Here is a 6626-nt window from a genome sequence, read left to right on the forward strand (position 1 = left end):
AGGCACCCGGGACCCGGCCGGCTTCCCTCCAGCCCCAGCTTCGTCAGGAAGGATGTCCGGAATGATGTCGGGCCCTTTTATTATTATAGATTATAGAAATGTAGCCTGATCTGTTGGAGTTTGTTATTTAAAGAAGCCCCTGATATATTAGGGTATGTGTGTGTGTGTGTGTGTGTGTGTGTTACTTTTGCTTCCTCCTTAAAAGGGGACAGTGGTATTTACAGTTTCAGTGACCAAATATATTCAGTGACAAATACAGCACAATTAGTGAAAGAAATGTGAAAATGTATTGCAGATTAGAAAAGGTTGAAAATTAGGTTTTTGGTAGCTGAGTGGGGTGGAAATGTAAATAGAGTGTACACTTGGTTCTAATCTATGACATACCCGTGAAAATAGCTCTGTTGACTAACTCGAATGTCATTTCCTTCTCAATGTATCTCCCATCTTTCTGGGGCAGTCCTATCTAGTGAGTTCCTCCATGCTCCTAATAGTGTTACTATCCATATTTAACAATATACTCATGATTGCCCTGGCTGGTGTTTCTCAGTGGTTAGAACGTCAGCCCTCACACCAAAGGGTCCCGGTTCGATTCCCAGTCAAGGGCACGTACCTGGGTTTCAGGTTCGATTCCCTGGCCCAACATGTGGGAGGCAACCAATCAGTGTGTCTCTTTCACATCAATGTTTCTCTCTCTCTCTCTCTCCCCCTCCCTTCCACTCTCTCTACAAATCAATGGGAAAAATATCCTCGAGTGAAGATTAACAACAGCAAAACAAAATAATAATAATAATATGCTCGTTATTTTAATAAAGATAGTATATACTATGTTTCTATATTATACTCTAAGGAGGCAATACAGTGTTGTGATTAAGAACATAGAATTTAGGTTTAAGCAGCCCAAGTTCAATTTCCAGCCTTGCCATGAATAAGCTGTGTGACCCGGGAAGAGCTAGGTAACCTCTCTGACCAGCTAATTAACGATGTCCTCATTTATAAATGGGAATAATTGCACCTACATAATGGAATTGTTGTGAGAGACAAGTAGGGCAATATTTGCAACATGCTGACCCGCCCCAAAGCACAATCGATCAATACCGGGCGCGATTATTTTTATTAAGAGTGAGCCACTCGGCTCTGCAGCTCCCGGGTGAGGCATGCTCTCCTCCCTAGACGGTGGACGCCCAGAGGTGCTGAGTCGGGGCCCCAGCCTCTCGCCCGCCTCCCCGGGCAGCTCAGACACAGTAGCCAATCCCGATGTATTTGCTGGGAGACACTGAGTCATGGAAAGTGCCAGATCAAACGCTCTCCCCCTCCCGCCCCAGGAATTCTGATTTTCAGAATAAATTCTAACTGCACATCATGAACTCTCATAAGCAGTATCTACAAGGCCGTTTCCACTTGGAGTACAAGCTCGCGTTGAATGAGCACCTACTATGTGGCGGGCTGGGTCCTGGTGCTTTCTTTCCATGGTGTTTAAGCCACTCTCTGAGCTGCTCTGTCTTCTTTGACAGACGAGGAAGCCGGGGCCCAGTGCTGTGGACTCTGTAATTCCTGGGGTTTCGGTGGGGCCCTCAGGGGAACCACCAGATCCCCTTCTCCCCTGTGGGTGCCCCAAGGTGAGGAAAAGCAGCCACAGCTTTTCTTTTCTCTCTCGCAGAACACGTTCTTTATTTCACCAGCTCTTTGCTCTTCTGGAAAAACAAACAAGAGAAATTCTTGCTTCATTCGTGATGGCCCCCCTGCCGGGCCCAGGCAGGCCCCCTGCTCAGGATGCAGATGCAGGATGCAGTGCGGGGAGGGTGACAGCACCCCGCGGAGGGTCCGGGCGGGAAGTGTGTTTAAGAGGGGTTTGAAATAGGCCTTCAATACATGAAGATAATAATAATGATAATTCTCACCCCTGTGTGTAAAAATAATGAAGTCACCTGTGGAACCATAAAACTAGCGATAAGCTAAAAAAAAAGATGGGGAGCGGAGGCGTTAAGAATTCTTTTAAAAAGCAGATTGCTCCCAAAGAGCGAGTTTTATCCCGAGTGAGCCGCACTGCTGCGGGCGTGACCCGCCGGCTCAGGCTGCCTCCGTGGAGGGGAGACGCTGTGAAGACCAGAGGAGCCTGGGGTTGCTTCACTTCCAGGAAGCTGCCTGGCGTTCTTCCAGGCCCCACATTTGTTCCTCTGGCCCAGAAGCCTCCTGACTTGGGAAAATATTTTTACTTCCCTCCCCCTTTTCTGGACGTCCTACAAAGACCTGCGCTGGGATGGGAACCATTTTCTGGGTCCCAAAGGAGCCTGCATCCGCTGGAGAGAGAGAGAGAGAGAGAGAGAGAGAGAGAGAGAGAGCTGAAGGGAGCTGGGAGGGCCATCAGGAAGAGGGCGAAGATGCTGGAAGAACGTGAACGTTCCGGAACATTCCGCGCACACTTTCTTCGTTCATAGTAACATCCACCCTATGACAGACGGAATGGGATCCTGGGGAGCGTCACATCATTTTCCCTCCACACATCACAGAAGGTGCAGAACACGCCCCATTTCAAAGGACCGCGGCGCGGCGCCTGGCCTGTTTATTCTTTAAACACTTTCTTGTAGTTCACGTTCAGAATGAGGCACGGAAATAGCAGAAACCACTATGTCAGATTGAGATCAACTGTTGTTCTTCTCTGAGGATATAAATAGGTTAGAAGGGGGGGGCACATCCATAACACAGGAATTCCACCTTATTCTGGCTAACATTTCCTTAATAATAATCTAAAACACGTTAAGTAGAAAAATGATTCCATCTAATGAAACTCTCTTCTATGCACTAGTAAGAGTTCACGTGTGGAACAGGCCTCGGATTGGCTTAAGGTGTGGAACTAATTTCGTCCTGAGGGTACGTGGTGCGGCTGCGGCAGAACTCTCTGGTGAAACAGGCAGCCCTTCCCAGGAAAAAGCCTTTGGCAAACGCTGTCATGGCAGCGCCTTGTCTGGAATTAAGGGTGGGATTGCTTCTGGACCCAGCTCCTGGGGGATCCTCTTCTGAATGGATGGTGTCTGAAGAGTGGTGGGTGGCTGCCCCTGGGGGGCTCAGTTGGTTGGGGCATCGTCCCATGTACCAAAGAGGTTGGGGTTCGATTCCCAGTCAGGGCACACACCTAGGGTGCAGGTTTGATCCCCAGTCAGGGGAAGCAACTGATGGATGTTTCTCTCTCTCTCTCTCTCTCTCTCTCTCTCTCTCTCTCTCTCTCTCTCCTCCCTTCCTCTCTCTAAAAAAGGCCCTGTGGGGTAATGCCCTCATTCCGGATGCATCGAAGGCGCTCACTAAATGCTCGATCTATACATGTTGGAGGTGCTGCCAGTGTTGGGGTCACACAAGCTGTTGTTGGGAGCCCTCCAGAAGCAAGGAGGCTCCCTTCATCTCGAAGGTGGAGTCTGTCTTCCCTCATCACCCAGGGCTGCCTGCAGCTCAGGACCGGGCCTTGGGGCTGGGAATAAGCGGTTACAGCGCAGCGCTCGCTCGGAGCTGCATCTTCAAACACGGAGAGCGAGGCAAGCAGCACCTCTGAGTCTCTGTCGCCGGCCCGTCTGCATTGGGTCGGGCCGGGCCTCCCATGAGAAGCCGCCATGCGTGCAGGAGGCCTCTCTGGAGGGGCTGCCCTGGCCCTGTCCTGGGCTGACGGGCTCAGCCCTCGCCACCTGAAGCTCTCAGCTAGGAGACAGCTCGGAAGAGGGCGGAGAGGTGCGCTGAAGCTGTGTGGCCGGACGGTAACCAAGTGTCTCATGTCTCCCTTAGGAACAGCCCATTCGGGCGGCTCAGGCTGCAGTTGGCTTGGCTGCGTCTGTCAGAATAATCAGACCATTTGTGTGAACAGACTTGTGGGGGACAGTGAGTACTGTGGTTGGTTGTGTGGAGCAGGGATGCTATAGAATGTCCTGTCTCCCCTCGCTGCCCCTCCTCCCTCCCCCTCCCCGTGCTGTGCCTGCATAACTGAGGGAGAGCAGGGCTGGGGTGATGCTATAGAATGTCTTGTCTCCCCTCGCTGTCCCTCCTCCCTCCCCCTCCCCCTCCCCCTGCTGTGCCTGCATAACTGAGGGAGAGCAGGGCTGGGGCCTGGCTTACAGCCCCTCCCCTACCTGACCCTTCCCACTTCACGTGCGGCCTTAAAGAGGGGGCCGCGGGGTCCTCGCACGTTCTAGGTTGCAGTGGTCACGCTTTGCTTTTCGTGATTTCGATCTTCCCTCCGCGCAGAAGGAGGGCGCTGGAGTCTGGGTTCGTCTCTTGCCCACCATCCTGCTCAGGCCAGGCCTGAAGGCATGGACAGGAGGTGGACGTCCCTAACCAGACTGACTCGGCCTCAGATGGAAGCCGTCTGGCTGTTGACTTAGGATTCACACCTGTGGCCGGTGCTTGGATGCCATCGCACGGCTACTGTGGGGTCTGTCTCCCAAGTGGCCGATTGTCGTGTGGACCATTGTCACCTTTGCCAGGCGCCGGTGTGACGGGGCCCTGGTGCAGGGCATGGAGCGAGCCAGGCCAGAGCGCTGAGGCTGCCCACCCCTCGCTCCTCCTCCAGGCAGGACCAGGGGGAGCCGGTAACAGCAGGGGAGCGGACAGCTGGGAGGGACAAGCCCAGGCACCCAATCCCATGCCAGGCGAACGGGAGACACGCTGCCAGAGCATCTTGAAGTACAGCTCCAGGCCCCGTGGCGTAGCTGTGGCAGGACTGGGAACACCTAGCACAGGGGTGGGGAACGTCCGGCCCATGGGCCGCAGAAGGCCCTCGAAATCACTTGGTCCGGCCCCGCCAAGGCAGTAGGGGTGCGTTAATGAAATGTTTGACCAAATATAGCAGCCTCCTTTTTTCCCCTTATAAATGTAAATTATTATTATTAACCATAAATCCAGAAAATTAAAAGTTTGGTAAGTGAGCTTATATCCAAGTGGACAAGTCTTCCTGTTTGCCCACCTCTCTCTGCTCTGCCTGGTGCTGGGCGGAGCCAGGCTCAGCTGGGCTTTCTGCCCATCCTTGCTGACTTATTTTATTTATTGTTGACAGTATTACAGATGTCTCCCACACCCCCTCTCCACCCCGGTTCCTTTATCCCCTCTGCCCGGCCCCTACCCACCTGACTAATTTCTAGGTGGATAATTTTGTATGGCCTGAGAATGATGTTATAAATATCCAAATGGCCCTCGGCAGAATAAAGGCTCCCCACCCCTGACCTAGAAAAAGACACTTCAGTCAGCAGGGAGGTGGCTGATGGAAGAAGGGTGTTTGTAGTCTGTGGATTAAAATCAGGACAGAGCCCTGGCTGGGGGCTCAGTTGGTTGGAGCATCGTCCCGTGAACCAAAAAGGTTGTGGGTTTGTCACCTGGTCAGGGAACATACCTAGGTTTCCGGTTCAATCTCTGGTCAGGGCCCGTACAGGAGGCAGCTGGTCCATGTTTCTCTCTCTGTCTCTTCCTCCCTTCCACACTCTAAAAATCAATGGAAAAAATATCCTCAGATAGGGATTAAAAAAAAAAAAAAAGAGCATAGGCTTTGAAGTCAGGAGTATGAATCCCAGCCCACGGCTTAATAATTGTGTGACTCTTGTGAAAATTACTTAATCTCTCTGAACCTCAATCTCCATTTCTCTAGAATGGGCATGATTAATTTTTTACCTGCCTAGGGATTCTGTGAGCATTAAATGAAGTAAGTGCCTGGCTTATCATAGGCACTTGAAGGTTATAGGTATAATAACTATCTTTTTAAGGAGCTTTAGAGGTAAAGAGAAAGGAACCACTAGGCTGATAACTCAGATTGATTATTGATTAAGCTGATGATCACAAACGTCTCAAAGGGGGAATGGTCTCTCACGCTCACGGTGTGCCCACACCTCTCTCCCTCTGCGTGGACCCATGTGTTCAGGAGCTTGAGAAATGTAGCCTGTAAGCTACAGCAAGGACGGCTGAGAAGGCGTGTTTCAGAAATGGCATGTTTTCGGCATTCGAAAAGGTAGGACCGAAGCTACTGTTTTAAGAAATCCACTTAAGAAGATCCACGTTTCATTGGCTCTGTGACTGGGAGGCATGGACAGGAATGGTTGCCATGAGTTACTTCCTGTTAATAACTCCGTTGATGAGGCTGAGTATTAAATGGGAATTTTCCCGTAGCAATGTTCTCTTCCAGGGGCTCAGAGAACAGAAGCGAAAACGAAAACGATTCCTAGCGGAGGCCTTCATGCTGGCAGGATGGTTCTATAAGACACTTAGAGCGTCAGGCAGGCGTTCTGCTTCCGCTCGTGTGCAGCTGAGCCAGGGCCGGCGAGGCACCAGTCGAGTGGGATTTGTGCCAACTCCAGCCCACGGCTCAGGTGGGCTGTGTGTGGCCAGCGCTCCCGCTACCTGCGCTGGAGGCTCCACTTGACCCCCAACAACTGGCCTTCTTCAAAACCGTTACCTGTTTCCAATGGACCTTCTGCTGCCAAGCTCTTACCCGGAGCACATCGCTGGGCCAAGACGTCTTTGCTCATCTGACAACCCTCACAGACACCAGGCCCCCGAAGTGGAGGCCACAGGCTGCAGGAGCGCAGCGCGGGGCCTTTCGCTGCCCCCGAATGGTGCCTGGAAGAGTCGGCCTGGACAGGCTCCATCCCCAGTGTGGATCG

The sequence above is a fragment of the Myotis brandtii genome, unplaced genomic scaffold (genome assembly GCF_000412655.1).
Source record: "Myotis brandtii unplaced genomic scaffold, ASM41265v1 scaffold381, whole genome shotgun sequence".
NCBI lineage: Eukaryota > Metazoa > Chordata > Mammalia > Chiroptera > Vespertilionidae > Myotis > Myotis brandtii.